Source organism: Macrobrachium nipponense, chromosome 1, assembly GCF_015104395.2.
Source record: "Macrobrachium nipponense isolate FS-2020 chromosome 1, ASM1510439v2, whole genome shotgun sequence".
Classification (NCBI taxonomy): domain Eukaryota; kingdom Metazoa; phylum Arthropoda; class Malacostraca; order Decapoda; family Palaemonidae; genus Macrobrachium; species Macrobrachium nipponense.
This window is the reverse complement of record NC_087200.1, coordinates 67,087,527-67,110,026: the sequence shown is the minus strand read 5'-3', so window position 1 is coordinate 67,110,026 and position 22,500 is coordinate 67,087,527.

Here is a 22,500-nt window from a genome sequence, read left to right as displayed (position 1 = left end):
TTACTTGGTCCAGAGGAGGTGTGTAAACCTCACAGCCAAAAACTAACATCGGGCACACTACAACGACCCTTCGGAGACGTTCTGCTGGCTCATAGAAATCAAGGGACCATCCAATCAACATTACATAGATGTTCACGACAGGAAACATCTCTACAAGAGCTCATAGAAAGGCATCCCAGGTCGTTGCACAGAAGACAACTACGGTCGCCTCTTAATAACGGAAAGCGGTGAGCATCACTATTCAGAAGCCGACCTTGAACGTCCAACAAGAATCGGACCATATACTCCCCTCCAGCATTACTGGTACTTTATATATATATGAAGGAATACGCAAGCCAACAGGGACCAGGCAGCGCAACCCCAATCCACCGAGAACATCGCGCCCCCTTGGAAGACATGAGAAGACCCAGTGTCAGCGAAAGTCAAGTAACATCCTTGCTCAGGTCGTTGAGACCCCGCCCAACACGAATCAGCAGCCGTTAACCAACGTAGACCATTTGGGGGACACACACACACACACACACACACGCACACGCTCACTCACTCAAATTTAAATCATACACATTTATGTATAAACAGAAATTATCCTTGTACCTTTATGCATGCTATAAAATATATACATATATTTTTATTCCTGTATTTAGATTTCTATATTCATTTCATTCCTGTATGTAATTTTGTAATTTTTATCTAAAACCAACATGTAACATATAAATTTTAAACATACATTTAAGGAAACTCTAGCACATGGCATTGTATTTTGAATATTTATTGACCACTGTTTAAAACTTTCACTCTTATTGTCATACTACATATGTCCTTATGTTCTTTGTATCCAAAACAACGCCCTTAAGCTGTTAATCCCTAGACTAACCAGTACCCATACCTCAAGGTCATAACCTCCCATACGATGAAATAAATAGGCCGAAAGGTCAGATTGTAAGTCAGTAGTCACTTGATAATGCCATAAGGCGAAACAGCTGTCGTGACAAAATTCAATAAATGGAAGAAGGAAGTCTGCTTATTTTTCACCAGAAATTGACGAACGAGAATCGGAAAAAACTTCGTCGGTATGAAGATACCTGCAAGAAACTTATTGATGCCACTAAAGCAATTGCTTTTAACGAATATATATATATATATTATATATATATATATATATATATATATATATATATATATATATGTGTGTGTGTGTGTGTGTGTGTGTGTGTGTGTGTGTGTATCAGTCAGTGGCGCCCTGCATATTCTAACCGGTTGAATTTTGACTTTGAAAATACTGGATACTTCACAACAACCACTTCAATTACAATAACGCCATAAAATGAAATATAAGGGACACAACGAAAAGCAGTCTTTCGGTACACGCTGCTCTCTCAAAAGTAGTCGTGCTTAGTCCCGATTCTTTTGAAGCAAAGTTACACGTGTGTGATGAAGATGGCTGATTAATAATGCTCTCGAGTGACGTTTTCCAGGTCTGTGGGTCACTTCTTGAAACCAGCTTTAAAAGCGGTTATCAAGGTTAATGTGGCTAGTAGATATAGGGTGAAGGGACTACAGATTCAGTTATATCGTCCCTGTTCTGAAGACTTGCCATATCTATAAACTACTTTGTTATTGTTGATCTTATTCTTAAGGTGGTAGGAAAGCCAAAAAAGTTATGAAAAGGTGTTTCGCGTTGAGGTCAAGATACAGAAATTTTAGGATAGGATAGTTATGATTTATCTATTAGAATGAAAATGTAAACTGTAAATAATGTGCATGTTAAATACTGCGTAACAATTATTACTAATAAAATAATGCATATATATTCTCATTTTCTTTCGAGAAACAACGGGTTATTTGACCGTAGATTTTAGCATGCTCCTAAAGTAAGCTAGATGTCGGATCACGCCTAGCTTTTCCTTATTATCTGAGTTTTCCAGCCAAGGTGTGTCGGTTTTTGGCATTCTATGGCACATTTAAAACTTCAGCTGTTAGTGTTGTCACATTTTCAGACCAGCTTACCTCGAAAATTGAGGTAAGTAGAAGTTCTGAATAATATCAAAATGTTTGATATATACGTACACGTGTGTTTGTCTTGATCTACATTAAACTACTTTTCTGCATCTTTCTGCATAACTTCAATTGTTAATACCTTAGACTTCTGTTTTCTTATAACTCCTCCTATTTTAGGTTACCTCTTTGTAACATCACGGCTCCCACATAGACCCTAAGCAGATGTAGAGTAGTATATACATATATATATATATATATATATATATATATATATATATATATATATATATATGTATATATATATATATATATATGTATATGAGTCACTATTGAGATGGTATGGATACGTGTTAAGGATGGATGACAAGGAAGGAGTGAAGGAGGAGGAAAATCGAGAGGGCTACAGAGAATTAGATGGCTAGATAAAGTGAAGGAAGGTATGGAGAGAAGAGGTTTGGTGGGCGATGATGCCCTTGATAGAGGACAGTGGGAAGGTGCATCAGGCAACCGACCCCTCAATGTAGGGATAACGGTGGGAAAGAATAATAATATATATATATATATATATATATATATATATATATATATATATATAGTATATATAGATAGATATTATATATATATATATATATATATATATATATATATATATATATACTAAATATCTATCAGATATATATATATATATATATATATATATATATATATATGTATATATATATATATATATATATATATATATATATATATATATATCTATATATATATATATATATATATATATATATATATATATATATTCTTGTTTTTCCAACCGCTATCCGTATATATATATATATATATATATATATATATATATATATATATATATATATATATATCTATATATATATATATCTATATATATAATATATATTCTTGTTTCCAACGGCCATCCGTATATATATATATATATATATATATATATATATATATATATATATATATATATATATATATATATATATATCCCTTTGTATTATTTTGTAATGTACGACAGAGATAATATAAGTTTACGCGAGTTAATGAAATATAGCTTTCATTCCAATAAATAAATTATATATCCTATCTCAAATTCCGATGTCTTTAACTCTCCGCAAAACACCTTTTTCATACCTTTTTATGCTTTCCATAGACCTTTCCTACTCCACCAGCAAGAACAACGACGACAACAACAACAACAAAGTAGTTTGTGGAGCCCTGTTAAATTACAAGGAAACATGAACTCAAGTTACTTTCATAATATATACTTGATATCAAATATATTTCTAACGCTTCAAACGTGTCACCATATATTTCAGAGTATGAAGTGCAAAAATACACAAAAATTCATAACTATTTCATGAGAAGGTATTTCAACAAATTATGGAGATGACTCCCTTGCTATTGTGAAGATTACTTTACCCTCAGAATTTAAAATTCCCAACAAGGAAATATGGAAGCAATCACTCAATTAGAAATTGGTCTCTTAATATCAACATGGAGAGATAGAATGACAATTCACAGCATTGAAGAGAAAAAGAACAAAATGGGAAAGTAAAAATTAGTGTCATAAAAAATAAGTGGATTTAGTCTAAAGGTTGTGGGGATTTGGCGACTTAAAGGCACTGTGGAAAAATGAGTCTCATATTTAGAACAAAGAGGCTTTATGGAGATTAAGACAGGGTTGATAAGTGGTCACAGAGAGAGAGAGAGAGAGAGAGAGAGAGAGAGGAGAGAGAGAGAGAGGCGTGGTGCTGGGGCTAATCTACCAAATACAAATATTTCTCTCTTTTTATAACTGAAGGGTGTTTTGCAGATCTCTTTCAGACCAACATTTTAACTTACTCGCGGAGTAAGCCTACAAACTACTTTGTTGTTGTTCTTGATGGGGAAGTAGGAAAGGTCCATGGTAAAGCTTAAAAAGGTCTGAAAAAGGTGTTTCGTATTGAGTGAAAGATATTGGAATTTTAGGATAAGATATTTGTGATTTCTTTATTAAAATAAAATGTAAAAAATATATGATATGCATATTAAACAGTTCAGGAGAATAATTTCTAATAAAATATAGCGTATTTATATCAATTTTCGTTGGTGATACGACGCTCAATTTGACTGCAGATTTTAGCACGCACCCTTGTTTGATTACCATAAACGCTGAATGGTCAGAAGGCCCTCAGTTCTTAGCTTGAAAACTGAATTGTGATAACTAATACATCCTCAACATTTAGATTTCCTTTACCACTAGAAAGAAAGAAACTATCAAACTTATCATCGACAGAATCGTTATATAAAATAGATGTCTCAACTCCATGCAGATCCTACATCTTTCTCTTTCTCCCGATCTTTTGGTCAGGGTGGAGGAAGAACTTACTGGAAGAGTAATAGCATTTCGAAGATGGGTTCGGGAATCATCATTGTGTCACCGAAAGACCTATCTCGTATTCAGGGGGCAACGTCTATCTGTCAGGGTTTTCTCTCTCGTGTGATGAATGGAACTGCGCGTATCAAAAACGTTTATTGCTGATGGGCTCTGTCAGTGGAGATAACATGTTTTGAGAGGATGGGACAAAAAAAGAAAGGAAAAAATTAAACATTTTGCTTCTCAACTCTAAAATCTTTTCGCTCATTTTTACATCGAATAGGGCATTGTAATGATTTGATGGCCAGTCTTGAAAAATCTAAAGAAGAAAAACAACTTTTTTTTTTCCAGGGAGAAAAAGTATCAAAAAGTTAGCAGAGTTAAAGGATAAGTTTTTATTATTTCAGCAATACAAAATCTTTCGAATTCTCTATCTACTCCTGGGTTTTTTTCGTGATTCTTATATTTATTTATTTTTAATGATCTTTCTTCAGTTATCTTTATTTTTCATGTTTTCTTCATAGCTCAACTGAATAAAGCCATACATTTGCCTCTGAATAGAAAAAAATGATTACACGCATATAGACATGCATAGGTAGTAATGTTTTGTACACACATACACGCACACAAACACACACACAGAAACACACACACATACACATATGTGTATATATATATATAATATATATATATATATATATATATATATATACATATGTGTGTGTGCGCGTGTATGTGTGTATTTATACGTGTGAGTGTGTATGTGACCGTTTAGAAATAATTCTACATGACTATGAGCGAAATCAGGTTAAGGAGTTAAAGATGGGTGGCATATTATTTGATTTACTTGTATACATCTTTAATAAGTTTCTAGAAGAGTTTTGTATGTGCCAGTGTTTAATGTAAATAAATCACCCGATTGTCCAGCAATAAATATAATAAATAGCTGCCAGGAATATCAGAGTAGCTGTATAAGCTTTGCACGGCTCAAAGGTTTGAAGAAATATAATGCCATAAATTGGTTTTATTAGTGGAAAAACAGAACAGTGATAAGATGTATTTGCCATATACGGAATGAGAAACAAGCTTTTTTGAAAAATATCTTATCTCTATACTTTCTATGAAAGTGTATTTGGCATGCAGGTGTCTTTAAAACTGGATAAACTAATGAAGTGTTAAAAAATTTTGACTATATGGATCAATGACCTAAAATCTCATTACATATTCTTTGTTTAAAATCTAAAGCAACTTCAAAATCCTTTTTTTTTATACTTGGCCATAAAGGAAAAAATTAATCTCTTTGAATATAATAAGTAAGCTTTTCGCCATCATTTAATAATAAGCCTACTTCTTGAGTCGGTGATTTAGGGTATCAGGTATTCTAATATCGGCATTGCAACTGAATATCAATACCTATAAATAAATACACACACACACACTCATATATATATATATATATATATATATATATATATATATATATATGTATGTAGTATTACTAGTATAAGTGACCGTTATTTCTGTCCGTTCGTCCATCTGTCATTCAGTCACGGCCAAATGGCTGCTCTGATGGGTATGAAACTTGGCAGGGTTATAGTGGGGACCCTTAAGATGGTTTATAATTGGGTTTCATCCTACCACCACACCCGCCCAACCCCAGCTCCGAAGGGGGTGGGGTTGAGAAGGGATTCCCTGAAACGGAGCTGGTTTTGCCCGTGAAACGGGGCAGTTGTGACCATAGATTTAGTTACTTTACGAATTTATCATACATAATTTTTGTATACATATGACTTATTCGGAAAATAATGCTATAGGGTGAACATCAATGACATCAGAGAGGGTGGAGTTTGAGAAGAGGGTTGACAGAGAGAGAATGAGAGGGAGAGGAAGTGAGAGAGAGTAGACGGGTTGTTAGGGAAAAGAAAGAGGATAAAAACAGGGAGGGTTAGAGAGAGACAGAGACAGAGACAGAGAAGAGCAGGTGTTTAAGAGAGAGAGAGAGAGAGAGATAGTGATGGTTGGAGAGAGAAAGAGAGATGAAGAGAAAGGAGCAAGAGGGGGAGAGAGAGAGAGAGAGAGTAGAGGGGGTGTTAGGTAGGAGAAAGATGGACAAAGTGAGAGAGAGACACACACAGACAGACAGACAAAGCGAGAGAGAGTTGGTATTAGTTAGAAGAAAGAGGGAAAGAGACAGAGAAAAGAGAGTGAGAGAAACGAGCAAGAGAGAGAGAGAGAGAGAGAGAGAGAGAGAGAGAGTAGAGGGGCTATTAGGTAGGAGAAAGATGGAAAAATCCAAAAAGTGAGAGAGAGAGAGAGAGAGAGAGAGAGAGAGAGAGAGAGAGAGAGAGCAAGTTTATCAGTATTCATTCCGGTTTACCCTAAGCAGAGATTGGCCGGTCAGCTAGTACATATATGTTAAGTAATATAAAAATTACTGCTTGCATATTTGTATGTTTGAAACTTAGTGCTCTGTAGGAATCGGAACAGCTTGACCGATCTAGAAAAAATCCGACACAGCCATCATTTGACCCTTCTTTCCTTTTCCCTGTAACAGGACCGGTGCTGCCCGTAGACTTTGCAAATCACGTGGCAAAGACCATCTACGGGTTTATCGTTCCTTATTTCATTTAAAATATATTGTTGGAAATGCTTCTCTCTCCTGCGATTGATGATTCTGTATCAAGATTTGTGTTCACATTTAGGGTTGTGCTTAGGTTTACTGGGGTAGTATTTAGCTTTGACAGAAAATGGGTTTCGATTTAATGGGGATGTATTTAGATTTAGTAGGGGATGGGTTTAGGTTTAGTAGGGTGTGATTAGGTTTAGTGGGATGTATTTATGTTTAGTAGGGGTCAGTTCAGGTTTAGTGGGGATGCAGTGAGGATTAATGAGGGTGTGCTAAGGTTTAGTGGGGGTGTTTCACTTAAGTTAAGTAGAAGGGGCACGCCAGCACTGGATTACCTGGATAAAGAAGGGCAGTCAGCATTATAATACCTATATAGAGGAGGCAGTCAGTACGTAATACCTGGATAGAAGGGGCAGTCAGCATTCTAATACCTGGATAGAGGAGCCAGTCAGCACTGTAATATTTTTTTTTTCGGATAGAAGGGGCACTCAGCACTCCAATACCTGGATAGAAGGGGCAATTAGCACTGTAATACCTGGATACAAGGGCAGTCAGCACTGTAATACCTGGATAGAAGGTGCAGTCAGCACTGGAATACCTGGATAGAAGAGGCAGTAAACACTGTAATACCTGGACATAAGGGCAGTCAGCACTGTATTACCTGGATAGAAGGGGCCGGCAGCACTGTAATACCTTGATAGAAGGGACAGTCAGCACATTGATACCTCCATAAAAGGGGCAGTCAGCACAATAATACCTGGATAAAAGTCAGTTAGCACTCTAATACCTAGATAGAAGGGGCAGTCATCACAGTCATTCCTGGGTAAAAGGGACAGTTAGCACAGTAAAATGTGGATGAAAGTTCAGTCAGCACAGAAATACCTGGATAAGGGGCATTCGGCACTATAATACCTGAATAGAAAGGCAGTCAGCACAGTGATACCTAGATAGAAGGGGCAGTCAGCACAGAAATACCTCGATAGAAGGGGCAGTCCAGCAACAGTAAACTCGATTGCGACAGTAATGGTACCTCGATAGAAAGGGCAGTTGCGAGTAATACCTAGATAAAAAGGGCATCAGCATGTAATACCTGGAGAGAAAGGCAGTCAGCACTGTGATACCTGGATAGAAGGGGCAGTCAGCACAGTAATACCTCGATAGAAGGGGCAGTTAGCAGAGTAATACCTAGATAAAAGGGCAGTCAGCAATGTAATACCTCGATAGAAGGGGCAGTTAGCAGAGTAATACCTAGATAAAAGGGCAGTCAGCATTGTAATACCTGGATAGAAGGGCAGTCAGCACTGTAATACCTGGATAGAAGGGCAGTCAGCAATGTAATACCTGGATAGAAGTCAGTCAGCAATGTAATACCTGGATAGATGGGGCAGTCAGCACAGTAATCCTCGTAGAAGGGCAGTCAGCGTAATACCTCGATAAGAAGGGCAGGTCAGAGTAAAACTAGATAAAAGGGCCTCAGACCTGTAATACCTGGATAGAAAGGGCAGTCAGCACTGTGATACCTGGATAGAAGGGACAGTCAGCACAGTAATACCTTGATAGATGGGGCAGTTAGCAGAGTAATACCTAGATAAAAGGGCAGTCAGCAATGTAATACCTCGATAGAAGGGCCAGCAATGTAATACCTGGATAAAAGGGCAGTCAGCAATATAATACCTGGATAGAAGGGCAGTCAGCAATGTAATACCTGGATAGAAGGGGGAGTCAGCACAGTAATACCTGGATAGAAGGGGCAGTCATCACAGTAATTCATGGATGACAATCAGAAACTTAATACATGGATAGAAGGGGCAGTCAGCACAGTAATACTCGGAGAAGGGGATAGCAAGATGAGGGGCAGTTAGCAGAGAATACTAGATAAAAAGGGCAGTCAAGCATGTAATAACCTGGATAGAAGGGCAGTCAGCATGTAATACCTGGATAGAAAGGGCAGTTCGACTGTAATACCTGGGATAGAGGGCAGCAAGGTAAGCAGGGGTATAACCGGATAGAAGGGCATCAGCAATGTAAACCTGGATAGAAGGGCAGCATTAATACCTGGATAGAAGGGGCAGTCAGGGCATTAACCTGATAGAAGGGCAGTCAGCAATTGTTAATACCTGGGATAGAAGGGCCAGTCAGCAATATAACCTGAATAAAAGGGAGCATCCAGCATAACTGGATAGAACAGTCAGCACTGATAAAAACATCGATATAAGGTGCAGTCAGCACGTAATACCGGAGAGAAGGGCAGTCAGCAATGTAATAGGATAAGGGCAGTCGCAATATATACCTGGATAGAGGGACGTCCAGCACAGTAATACATGAAGAGCATGTCCAGCAGAATACCTGGATAAGGGATGCTGTCAGCATGGAAATACCTGGATAGCATCAGCAATGAATACCTGGATAAAAAGCAGTAAGCCATGTATACCTGGATAGAAGGGCGTCAGCAATGTAATACCTGGATGAAAAAGGGGGCCAGTCAGGCATATAACCTGGATAGAAGGGCAGTCAGATGTAATACCTGGATAGAAGGGGCATCAAACAATAACCTGGATAGGCGTCAGCATGTAAAATACTGATAGACAGTCAACAGGAATACTGGATAGAAGGGGGAGTTCCAGGGACAGTTAATAACCTGGAGATATAGAGGGCAGTCAGCAATGAATATCTGATAAGAGTGGGCAGTCCAGCAATGTAATACCTGGATAGAAGGGCAGTCAGCCATGTATACATGAATAGAAGGCGTAGGCCATGTAATACCTGGATAGAGCCAGTCACATGTATACCTGAATAGGATAGGGGAAGCGCCAATCAGCACATAATAACTGGATAGAAGGACAGTCCATAGTGGGGATAGAGGTGGGACGTCGGACTGTAATATCTGGATAGAAGGGCAGTCAGCAATGTAATACCTGGATAGAAGGGCAGCCAGGACTGTAACGCCTGGATAAAAAAGGCGTAGGCACTGTAATACTTGAATAGAAGGGACAGTCAAAACAGTAATACCTGGATAGAAGGGGCAGTCAGCACAGAAATACCTGGATAGAAGGGGGAGTCAGCGCTGTAATTCCTAGATAAAAGGGACCATCAGCACTGTAATACTTGGATAGAAGGGGCCGTCAGCACTGTAATACCTGGATAGAAGTGGCAGTCAGCACAGTAATACCTGGATAGAAGGGACAGTCAGTACAGTAATACCTGTATGAAGGGGGCATCAGCTGTATAGCGGTAGAAGCAGCGGCACTCTAATACCTGGATAGAAGGGGCAGTCAGCACTGTAATAGCTGGATAGAAGGGGCAGTCAGCACAGTAATACCTGGATAGAAGGGGCAGTCAGCACTGTAATACCTGGATAGAAGGGGCAGTCAGCACAGCAATACTTAGATAGAAGGGGCAGTCAGCACTGTATACCTTGATGTAAAGGGCACTCAGCACAGTAATACCTGTATAGAAGAGGCAGTTAGCACTGTAATATCTGGATAGAAGGGGCAGTATGCACTGTAATACCTGGATAGAAGGGGCAGTATGCACTGTAATACCTGGATAGAAGGGGCAGTCAGCACTGTAATACCTGGATAGAAGGGGTAGTCAGCACTGTAATACCTGGATAGAAGAGGTAGGCAGCACTGTAATACCTGGATAGAAGGGGCAGTAGTAAGCACAGTAATACCTGGATAGAAGGGGTAGTCAGCCACTGTAATACCTGGATAGCAAGGGGCAGTATGCACTGTAATACCTGGATAGAAGGGGCAGTAAGTAAGGCACAGTAATACCATGGATAGAAGGGTATTCAGCCCTGTAATACCTGGATAGAATGGGGTAGTCAGCACTGTAATACCTGGATAGAAGGGGCAGTCAGCACAGTAATACCTGGATAGAAGGGCAGTCAGCACTGTAATACCTGGATAGAAGGGCAGTCAGCACTGTAATACCTGGATAGAAGGGGCAGTCAGCACTGTAATACCTGGATAGAAGGGTAGTCAGCACTGTAATACCTGGATAGAAAGGGCAGTAAGCACAGTAATACCTGGATAGAAGGGGTAGTCAGCACTGTAATACCTGGATAGAAGGGGCAGTCAGCACTGTAATACCTGGATAGAAGGGGCAGTCAGCACTGTAATACCTGGATAGACGCTATGTCAGCGCTGTAATACCTGGATAGAAGGGGCAGTAAGCACAGTAATACCTGGATAGAAGGGGTAGTCAGCACTGTAATACCTGGATAAAAAGGGGCAGTATGCACGGTTATACTTGGATAGAAGGGGCAGTAAGCACAGTAATACCTGGCATAGAAGGGGTAGGTCAGCACTGTAATAACCTGGATAGAAGGGGCAGTCAGCACTGTAATACCTGGATAGAAGGGGCAGTAAGCACAGTAATACCTGGATAGAAGGGGTAGTCAGCACTGTAATACCTGGATAGAAGGCAGTCAGCACTGTAATACCTGGATAGAAGGGGCAGTCAGCACTGTAATACCTGGATAGAAGGGGTAGTCAGCACTGTAATACCTGGATAGAAGGGGCAAGTAAGCACAATGAATACCTGGATAAAGAAGGGGTAGTCAGCACTGTAATACTTGGATAGAAGGGTAGTCAGCACTGTAATACCTGGATAGAAGGGGTAGTCATCACAGTAATAAGCTGGATAGAAGGGCAGTCAGCACTGTAATACCTGATAAAAAGGGGCAGTACCATGTACTGTAATACTGGGATAGAGGGGCATTCAGCACTGTAACATACCTGGATAGAAGGGGTAGTCAGCACTGTAATCTGTGGATGGAAGGAAGCAGTCAAGCACAGTAATACCTGGATAGAAGGGGCAGTATGCACTGTAATACCTGGATAGAAGGGGCAGTAAGCACAGTAATACCTGGATAGAAGGGGCAGTCAACACTGTAATACCTGGATAGAAGGGGCAGTAAGCACAGTAATACCTGGATAGAAGGGGCAGTCAACACTGTAATACCTGGATAGAAGGGGCGGTAAGCACAGTAATACCTGGATAGAAGGGCAGTCAGCACTGTAATACCTGGATAGAAGGGGCAGTCAGCACTCTAATACCTGGATAGAAGGGGCAGTCAGCACTGTAATACCTGGATAGAAGGGGCAGTCAGCACTGTAATACCTGGATAGAAGGGGCAGTCAGCACAGTAATACCTGGATGAAAGGGGCAGTAAGCACTGTAATACCTGGATAGAAGGGGCAGTAAGCACAGTAATACCTGTATAGAAGGGGCAGTAAGCACAGTATTACCTGGATAGAAGGGGCAGTCAACACTGTAATACCTGGATAGAAGGGACAGTCAGAACAGTAATACTTGGATAAAAGGGCAGTAAGCACAGTAATACCTGGACAGAAGGGGCAGTCAGCACAGTAATACCCTGATAGAAGGGGCATTCAGCACTGAATACCTTGGATAGTAGGGGCAGTGAGCACTGTTAATACCTGGATAGTAGGGGCAGTTCAGCACTGTAATATTTGGATAGAGGGGCAGTCAGCACCGTAATACCTGGATAGAAGGGCAGACAGCACTGTAATACCTGGATAGAAGGGGCAGTCAGCAGAGTAATACCTGAATAAAAGGGCAGTCACCACAGTAATATCTGGATAGAAGTGGCAGTCGGCACTCTAATACCTGGATAGAAGGGGCAGTCGGCACTGTAATACCTGGATAGAAAAGGTAGTCAGCGCTGTAATACCTGGATAGAGGGGGCAGTCAGCACCGTACTACCTGGATAGAAAGGGCAGTCAGCACTGAAATACCTGGATAGAGGGGGCAGTCAGCACCGTACTACCTGGATAGAAAGGGCAGTCAGAACCGTACTACCTGGATAGAAGGGCAGTCAGCACTGTAATACCTGGATAGAAGAGGCAGTCAGCAGAGTAATATCTGAATAAAAGGGCAGTCACCACAGTAATATCTGGATAGAAGGGGCAGTCAGCACTGTAATACCTGTACAGAAGGGGCAGTCAGCACTGTCTTACCTAGATAGAAGGGTCTGTCCACACTGTAATGCCTCATAAGAAGGGGCAGTCAGCACTTTTATACCTGGAAAGAAGGGGCAGTCAGCACTATAGTACGTGGATAGAAGGGGCAATCAGCACTGTAATACCTGGATAAATAGGCAGTCAGAACTGTAATACCTGGATAGAAGGGGCAGTCACCACTGTAATACGTGGATAGAAAGGGCAATCAGCGCTGTAATACCTGGATAGAAGAGGCAATCAGCACTGTAATACCTGGATAGAAGAGGCAGTCAGCACTGTAATACCTGGATAGAAAAGGCAGTCAGAACTTTACTACCTGGATAGAAGGGTCAGTCAACACTGGATAGAAGAGACGGTCAGCACAGTAATACCTGGATAAAAGAGCAGTCGGTACAGTAATACCTGGAAAGAAGGGGCAGTCAGCACAGTAATACCTGGATAGAAGGGCAGTCATTACACTAATACCTAGATAAAAGGGCAGTCAGCACAGTAATACCTGAATAGAAGGGGCAGTCAGCACAGTGATACATGGATAGAAGGGGCAGTCAGCACAGAAATACCTGGATAGAAGGGACAATCAGCACAGTAATACGTGGATGAAAGGTCAGTCAGCACAGTAATACCTAAATAGAAGAGGCAATCAGCACTGTAATACCTGTAGAAAAGGGACAGTCAACTCAGTATATCTAGTAGAAGGGCCAGTCAGCACAGTAATACCTAGATAGAAATAAGGGCAGTCATCACAGTTATGTCTGGATAAAATAGACAGTCAGCATAGAAAAATCCCTAGACAAACGGGACACACAGCACAGTATTATCCGGATAAAAGGGGCAGACAGTACAGTAATACCTGAATAGAAGGGGCATGCATCAGCACAGTAGTACTGGTCCGAAGGCAGTCAGCACAGTAAATACATGGATAAGAATGGACAGTCAGCACATGTATATCTGATACCGGGGGAATCAAGTCAGCACAGTAATACTTGGATAGAAGGGGCAGTCAGCACAGTAATACCTGGATAGAAGGGGGAGTCAACACAGTAATACCTGGATAGAAGGGTCAGTCAACACAGTAAAAACTGGATAAAAGGGGCAGGTAGCACAGTAATACCTGGATAGAAGGGGCAGTCAGCACTGTAATACTTGGATAGAAGGGGCAGTAACCAACAGGAATACAATAGGAATAGGGGGAAGGGCAGTCCAGCACAGTAATACCTGGAGGAAGGGGGCCAGTCCAGTACAGTAATACCTGGATCGAAGTGGCACTCATCACAGTAACGTCTGGATAAAATGGACAGTTAGCATAGAAATCCCTAGATAAAAGGGACACACAGCACAGTATTATCTGGATAAAAGGGGCAGACAGTACAGTAATACATCTATAAATGTGAAAGACGTCATAGTAATATCTGTAGAAAATGGTGAGTCACAACAGTAATACTTCGATAAAAGGGCAGTCGGCACAATAATGCCTGGATAAAAGCGGCAGTAATCACAGTAATATCCGGATAGAAGGGGCAGTCAGCACAGTAATACTTAAATAGAAGAGGCAATCAGCACAGTAATACCTGTAGAGAAGGGACAGTCAGCTCAGTAACACCTGGATAAAATGGCAGTCAGCACAGTAATACCTGGATGGAAGGGCCAGTCAGCACAGTAATACCTGGATAGAAGGGGCAGTTAGCACTGTAATACCTGGATAGAAGGGGCAGTCAGCACAGTAATACCTGGATAGAAGGGGCAGTCAGCACTTTAATACTTGGATAGAAGGGGTAGTCAACACAGTAATACCTGGATAAAAAGGGCAGTCGGCACAGTAATACCTGGATAGAAGGGGCAGTCAGCACAGTAATACCTGGATAAAAGGGCAGTCAGCACAGTAATACCTGGATAGAAGGGGCAGTCAGCACAGTAATACCTGGATAGAAGGGGCAGTCAGCACAGTAATACCTGGATAGAAAGGGCAGTCAGCACAGTAATACCTGGATAAAAGGGCAGTCAGCACAGTAATACCTGGATAGAAGGGGCAGTCAGCACAGTAATACCTGGATAAAAGTGCAGTCAGCACAGTAATACCTGGATAGAAGGGACAGTCAGCACAGTAATACCTGAATAGAAGGGGCAGTCAGCACAGTATTATCTGGATAAAAGGGCAGTCAGCACAGTAATACCTGGATAGAAGGGGCAGTCAGCACAGTAATACCTGGATAGAAGGGGCAGTCAGCACAGTAATACCTGGATAGAAGGGGCAGTCAGCACAGTAATACTTGGATAGAAGTGGCACTCATCACAGTAATGTCTGGATAAAATGGACAGTTAGCATAGAAATCCCAAGATAAAAGGGACACACAGCACAGTATTTTCTGGATAAAAGGGGCAGACAGTACAGTAATACACTATATATCTGTAGAAAATGGTGAGTCACAACAGTAATACTTGGATAAAAGGGACAGGCAGCACAGTAACAACTGGGGTTGAGTCACCACAGTAAGACTTTGATAATAGTCACAGTCAGCACAGTAATACTTGGATAAAAATGACAGATCATACAGCAATGTATGGACAAATGGGACAATCACCACAGTAATATTGGTTGGTTAAAAGGTACAGTACCACACGTAATATCAGGCTAATTTGGACAGTCAGAGGAGTAACACCTGGATAAATGCGTCAGTCACTGCGGTGATGAATGGATAAAAATGACAGTCAGTGTAGTGATGCCTGAATAAATGGGGCGTTCAGAACAATTATTTATCAATGACGTTTTTCTGTATTTTACGTAAAATAAATCCTTTGGCCCGGGAAAAGGTTACTTAAAAGGCCTCCATCGTGTACTTTAAACTCATAATTACATGCATGGTCATATTGCTGCTCTTTCTGTGTCTAAAGTGGCACTCGTAGTAAAATCAGTATCCTTGCTTCACGAGTGAGAGAGGAAGGAGTGATACTGAAAACTCCTGTAAACCTGAAAAGAAGAATTTGCGCTTTACTCGACTATTAAGGAACTCGGGCAAAGGTTTGAGAGAGAGAGAGAGAGAGAGAGGAAGGTAATAAGTGCCGAGTCAAATATACCGCCATATTATAACTGAAATTCGGGGTGCCTCTAAGGCGCCTGCTAAGCCTAACCTCTGCCTGAGCAGACCCATTCATTAATGATTTATTATCGGATATTCTGTCTAATATCGTTCCTTATGTTTCAGGTAGAATTATACGGCGAGAGCCGCTTAAAGCAGGACTATCCTTTGAATTTACGAGTGTTCTTCTTTTCTCACTGATGGTGTATATTTGGAAGTTTACGAACAAAATATATATCCGTGTTGCAAACATTTACTCTGTTAGCCCTTGTTATGTAATAGCCATCATTTTAATGCTGATATAACTTTCCATTATTCTTATTTTCCTTGTCCGTTTGTCATCGTTTACCTCCGCCCTCCATACGGTGTAGCATTATCCAAACAATTTTAATCCTGGATTTGCATACGTAACATTGTAAGAGAAAGCGAGGATTATACCTTCAGTGTTATGTATTCCCGCGCATAAGAAGATCCATGATTTTATTCTTAACATTTGCAAATAATGTCTGGGTTCTCGATGGAAAGTTGGGTATCAGTCAGCGGTTAAAATTTCACACGTCGTTTATTTAAGCAGAAACATAAACCCATCTAATCATGGTCATCGGCAAAATTTTTGAATGGAGAAATCTTTAACCTAAACAGCATATAAAAATCTACGATCAGAAAAATCATTGCGTTATAAATCCTATCAAATCAAAAAGAGGCTGTCCCATTTCTCTTGATCTCTCTCTCTCTCTCTCTCTCTCTCTCTCGCTCTCTCTCTCTCTCTCTCTCTCTCTCTCTGATAAATTTTTCCCCATTCATGTCTGAAAGATTTTAAGGTACAGGGATACTGAGAGATCTTTGTTTTCCGTCTTAACCTTTTCTTATAACTTGATTGAAGCCTTATTTTCATACTGGTCCACTGGTATAGTGGTTAGTGGTGTGACTGCCACTCAGATGTCGTGGGTTCACGTCTCCTCCAGGGCGGTGAAAAATCACTGGCTATGTATCGTGATCAGATACTGCTGCAGCTTGGCGTCTGCGATGGGAAACTGAAACCAACATTTTTTGGAATCTTGAATTTCAAGTCAGTGACCCCTGCGTGCTTGTTCCATGTGAATAGGTTTCATCTGCAGAGATGATAATAATAATAATAGTAGGAATTGTACCCATAATCATAGGAACACTAGGCATGATCCCAAGATCCCTGAAAAGGAATCTGGAAAAACTAGATGCTGAAGTAGCACCATGACTCATGCAGAAGAGTGTGCTCCTAGAAACATCACACATAGTGAGAAAAGTGATGGACTCCTAAGGAGGCAGGATGCAACCCGGAACACCGCACTATAAAAACCACCTGGTCGAAAAGGATTGACAAATAATAATAATAATACAAGTAATCTGACTATAATAGGCATTACCTGTTCATCCGTCCGTCCGTTCATCTGTCATTCAATCAATGCTAAATGGTTGGTCCGATGGGCATGAAACTTGGCAGGGTTATAGTAGGGACCCCTAAGATGGTTTATAATGGGGTTTCATCCTACCTTCCCCCATCCAAAGCGGGTGGGGGTGAGAAGGGATTCCTTAAAATGGAGCTGGTTCTGCCCATAAAATGGGGCTGGTTACCCCCATAGACTTAATTACTTTACGAATTTATCTTACATAATTTTTGTAAACATATAACTTATTCGGAAAATAATACTATAGGGTAAACAACAATGACATCAGAGAGGGTGGAGTTTGAGAAGGGGGTTGACAGAGAGAGAATGAGAGGGAGAGAAAGTGAGAGAAAGTAGACTGGGTGTTACAGAGAAGAAAGAGGAAAAAGACAGGGAGAGAGAGAGAGAGAGAGAGAGAGAGAGAGAGAGAGAGAGAGAGAGTTGGTATTCATGAGAAGAGAGAGAGAGAGAGAGAGAGGAGAAAGAGTTGGGATTCATGAGAAGAGAAGAGAGAGAGAGAGAGAGGAGAGAGAGAGAGTTGGTATTCATGAGAAGAGAGAGAGAGAGTGATGGTTGGAGAGAGAAAGAGAGAGTAAGAGAAAGGAGCAAGACGGAGAGGGAGAGAGAGAGAGAGATAGAGTAGAGGAGGTGTTAGTAGGGAAAAGATGGGAAAAGTGAAAGAGAAAGAGAGAGAGAGAGAGAGTTGATATTAGTGAGTAGAAAGAGGGAAAGATACAGATATGGTTGAAGAGAAAAAGAGAGAGTGAGAGAAAAGAGCGAGAGGGAGAGGAAAAAAGAGAGAGAGTAGAGGGGGTGTTACGTAGGAGAAAGATGGAAAGAAAAGAGAGAGAGAGAGAGAGAGAGAGAGAGCAAGTTTATCAGTTGTCATTCTGAGTTATCCCAAGCAGAGCTGGGTCGGTCAGCTAGTGATAATGATATTGAGAATTAAAATCCACAGTTGAATTAAAGATATACTTATGTACGGTGTTAAAAATAAGGAGGCACTTTAGGATACTGCTCCATATCCATTTTCAATCCTACTGACGGTAAAACAATGAAGTGAGTGTTTCAACAACTCCAGAAACTGGTCCAAGGAAGATTGGAATGACAAAGTTGCGGTACGAGTGATTTCAGCTCAGCAGACGTTCCAACACTGTTAGAAGAATCCACCTTGAACCAGCTTCTTGAGTTGTTGTAAGGCGTGTTTACACTGGTATGCCTTGCGCCTAGTTGCCGTGGCTGAGCATGCCTCTCCACATGCAGTACACATGTTCACGCATGCCATAGCCGCTTGCCTCTGTGCACATGCCTGTATCTGTCCACACCGAGAGTGATGCAGTCGTCAACATGTCTGCTCTCGACCAAGCAGTTCCTGCTGCTGCAGCTGGTGTTATTTTGAGACAAATACGAAATTGAAGGAAATGGTGTGAGTGCTGGGTCAATGAATATCTTGCACGTCGGAGGGTATGTGTGAGTGAAGAAGAAGAGGTTAGGATGGCAAGCAATGTGCTTTTCAAGAACTTCACACGTATGTCTCCAAAGAAAATACAAACTATAGAGAAGCTATACCAGTGACCACACGATTAGCTCTCACATTGCGATTCCTGGCTACTGGCGATAACTATCATAGCCTGGTGTTCCAGTTCAAAGTATCTAAAGCAGCAATATGCTAAATAATTTGTGAAGTCTGTCAAGCTTGGGTGAAATCGCTGGAGTGCTACATCAAGGTGAGTTAAGAATAATTTTTAGCTGAGACAACAGTCACAGCTCTTATAATTATTCCTGTTGTTGTTTTTGTCGTTGTTCTTTCCGACTTTTCAACACTCAGTTACCAGGTGACCACCATCAGTGGAGGATGTGCTTTTCTTTCTCTTTCAAGCTCTTTCAGTCTTTCTCCCACCACCACCAGCCAATGCCACCATCACCCACCACCAAACCCACCCACCACCACAAATCAAAACAACCCTAAACAACACAAAAATTAACAACACAAAACAAAATAACCCTAAACTGCACAAAACAAAACAACATAAAACAAAACAAAGATAACAAACATACTGAGACTGACAATTTATTTCTTAGGTCTTTACGATATATCACAATGGTTGTGTATTTTAAATTGCATTTCTTGAAAGCGTTTTAAACTTCAGCACGTGAAAGTATCTGAACAAATCTTAAATACTAAAAAAATAGCGTTTCTAGAAAAGAAACTAAAAATAGTAACACTGAAAAAATTTGAAAAAAAACTTTTCTCTTTAATAAGAAAACATTGAACTGTATTAACAAATATCATTTTACATTTTTTGTATACATTTGAATATTACAGATATGAAAATTACTGATAGTTAGCAGTATAAGCAGATGTGAAAACAAAACTCCACATCGTCAAGTCTAATCATGTTTATCTAGATTGATAAATTCAGATAGCATATAATGGAAAAACAGATTCATGGTGTTGTTCCGATGGTTGTGCGACTGGCGACTGTTGCACCAGATGGGGAGACAGAGACACTTGCGCCTACGTACGTGTGTGCACATTGGCCTGTGCGGACAGATTTTAGGCACGCCTCCCCTAGCCCAGAGACATGCCTCTGCTTGCCTCTCCATGAAATAGGTGCATGCCTCCTGTGCGCACGAAAAGTTGCACCGGTGTAATAGCGCCTTAACACTCACTCTATTGTTTTACCATCAGTAGAGCTGAAGACGGATGAGAAACAGAAGCAGTATCCGAAAGTCTCTCCTTGTCATGTGTAATCCTGTACATAGATATATTTTTAACACTGCTGCGGCTTTTAATTCTCAATAGTATAGCCTCGTTACAGGGGTTGCTTAGATTATTATTATTATTAGTTTTATTATTATTATTAAAAATAATTGCTACTTCAGCACTATTAATCTTGTAGAGAGTCTTCTTTATTTTTCTGATGACCGCTTTCTCGTTGTTGCTTAGACTGGAGAGCAACTCACCAAAGGGCATGGTAAAATTCGGTGCGATGCTCGCCAGTCGAAGCAACAACGAGAAAGCCGTCATCAGAAAGATATAGAAGACTCTCTACAAGATTAATAGTGCTGAAGCAGCAATCATTTTTAACAAAACCTGTTTCCGAGAGGGTCTCCTTCCGAAATATTATTATTATTATTATTATTTTGGTTATTATTTTGGTAAAAGACCCTCTTTTAGGCAAATGCTGTTAAAAAGGATGGCAGAATTAAGCGAGTTGATTTTATATATTGTTTTTTCTATTTTCCTTACAATTCGCTTCTCAGGCTCAGCGATGTTTCTGAGTAACTGGCCAATATTCATATTGGGAATTTTCAAAAATTATAAATGCTGAAGGAATCTTTTATTAGAACAAGATATCAGGTCCAGGTCAAGCAGTGGTCGTCGTCAGTGCTGGTATTATTCCGTAGGCGTAGTCCAGTACGGGCCGGGGTCGTTTCAGGTTTAAGGGCTGGTATTGGTGCTGGTATAGCTGGTATCACGTGACGTTTCGACCTTCTCGTAGGTCATCTTCTGACGAGTCGGTTGAAGTGACTGTAGCAAGAAAGTTTGCGGAACGGTATTTATAGCGGCTTGGACCTAGAGTTTGCATTCTCATTGGTGCCGGGCCGGTCTTGGGCGAAGCCGTGGATCTCGCCTCGAAGGTCTCGGGGATTCTCTCGTGCGAGCGCCACAGTAGCGTGCCTGGGAATGAACGTCAGGAATTCCGTCTGTAGCAGGAATCGTATCATCCTGTGGGGGTTCCTGATTATCTGGCATCGTCGGGGGGTCTCTCGCTGTTCTCCGGGCGGCAGTGGGAAGGAGAAACGTTTCTTGAGTGATATTCAAGTTTGGTTTCTCCTTGCCTATATGGAGGGCTTCTAGGAGGCGCAGACGTCGGGGATCCGTTGTTTGATCGATTATGATGATATTAGGGATAATATCATTTCTTCTTATCCGTTTGTTATGAGCAGTCCTGGCGTGGTTGAATATGGCTCCTTCTTGGGCGTGGCAGGAGATTCGCTTGGAGAAACGCATGGAGGTCATACCGACGTATTTGCCGAGGCATCCTCGGACGGGGCATGTGTAACGGTAGACCACACTCCCTCTCTTCAAGGGATCCTGCAGTGGCGCCGAAGGATTGTTTCTCATCACCAGGCTGCTCGTCTTCTTCGTTTTATAATATATAATCATCTTAATATTTCTGTCTGGGTCGGCGGGGCTGACGTTTTCCTCGATGATCTTTTTGAGGGCTTGTTAGTCCTCCTTGTACCTCCGGTGGAAGTGCCCCTTGTAGAAAAGCTTGATGGGCTCTGCAACGTCGGGGCGGGGTTCCCGGTGGTACCAGGCTTCCATACCTTTCCTTATTGACTCATCAACAGCAATATTGGTGTGTCCGTTGTCGACGAGGACCTGGGCGGCGCGCTCCAACTCACTGTGTGTGTCATTCCAGGAGGAGCAGTGTGAGAGGGTCCTCCTGACGAAGGCGCTGATGGTGGAGCGCTTATACCTCTCAGGGCACTCACTCTCACCGTTCATGCACATTCCCAGGTTCGTCGGCTTCGTGTACACCCTCGTGCTGAATTCGGAATCTCGCTGTTCGACAAGGACGTCAAGGAAGGGGAGGCGGCGATCTTGGCAATGTTCAATCGTGAACGTGAGGCAGCTGTGGTCATGGAATGCACGTCGTAGCTGCTCTATCTCATCCTGGGAGTCGGCGCAGACGAAGGTGTCATCAATGTAGCGCACATACATCCTCGGTTTCCTGGAAATCTGGAAGACCCTCTCTTCGACGGTACCCATATAGAAATTGGCGAAAAGGACCCCAAGGAGAGATCCCATCGCCACGCCGTCGATCTGGGTGAACATGTAGTTGCGGTGATCAGCAAAAGGGGCCTTCTTAGTGCAGATTTCGAGCAGGGCTCGAAGGGCATGCTCTGGGATGTTTAAGGATGGAGTGTCGGGGTCCCTGTAAACTCTGTCCAAGATCATTTGTATGGTCTCGTCAACGGGGACGTTGGTGAACAG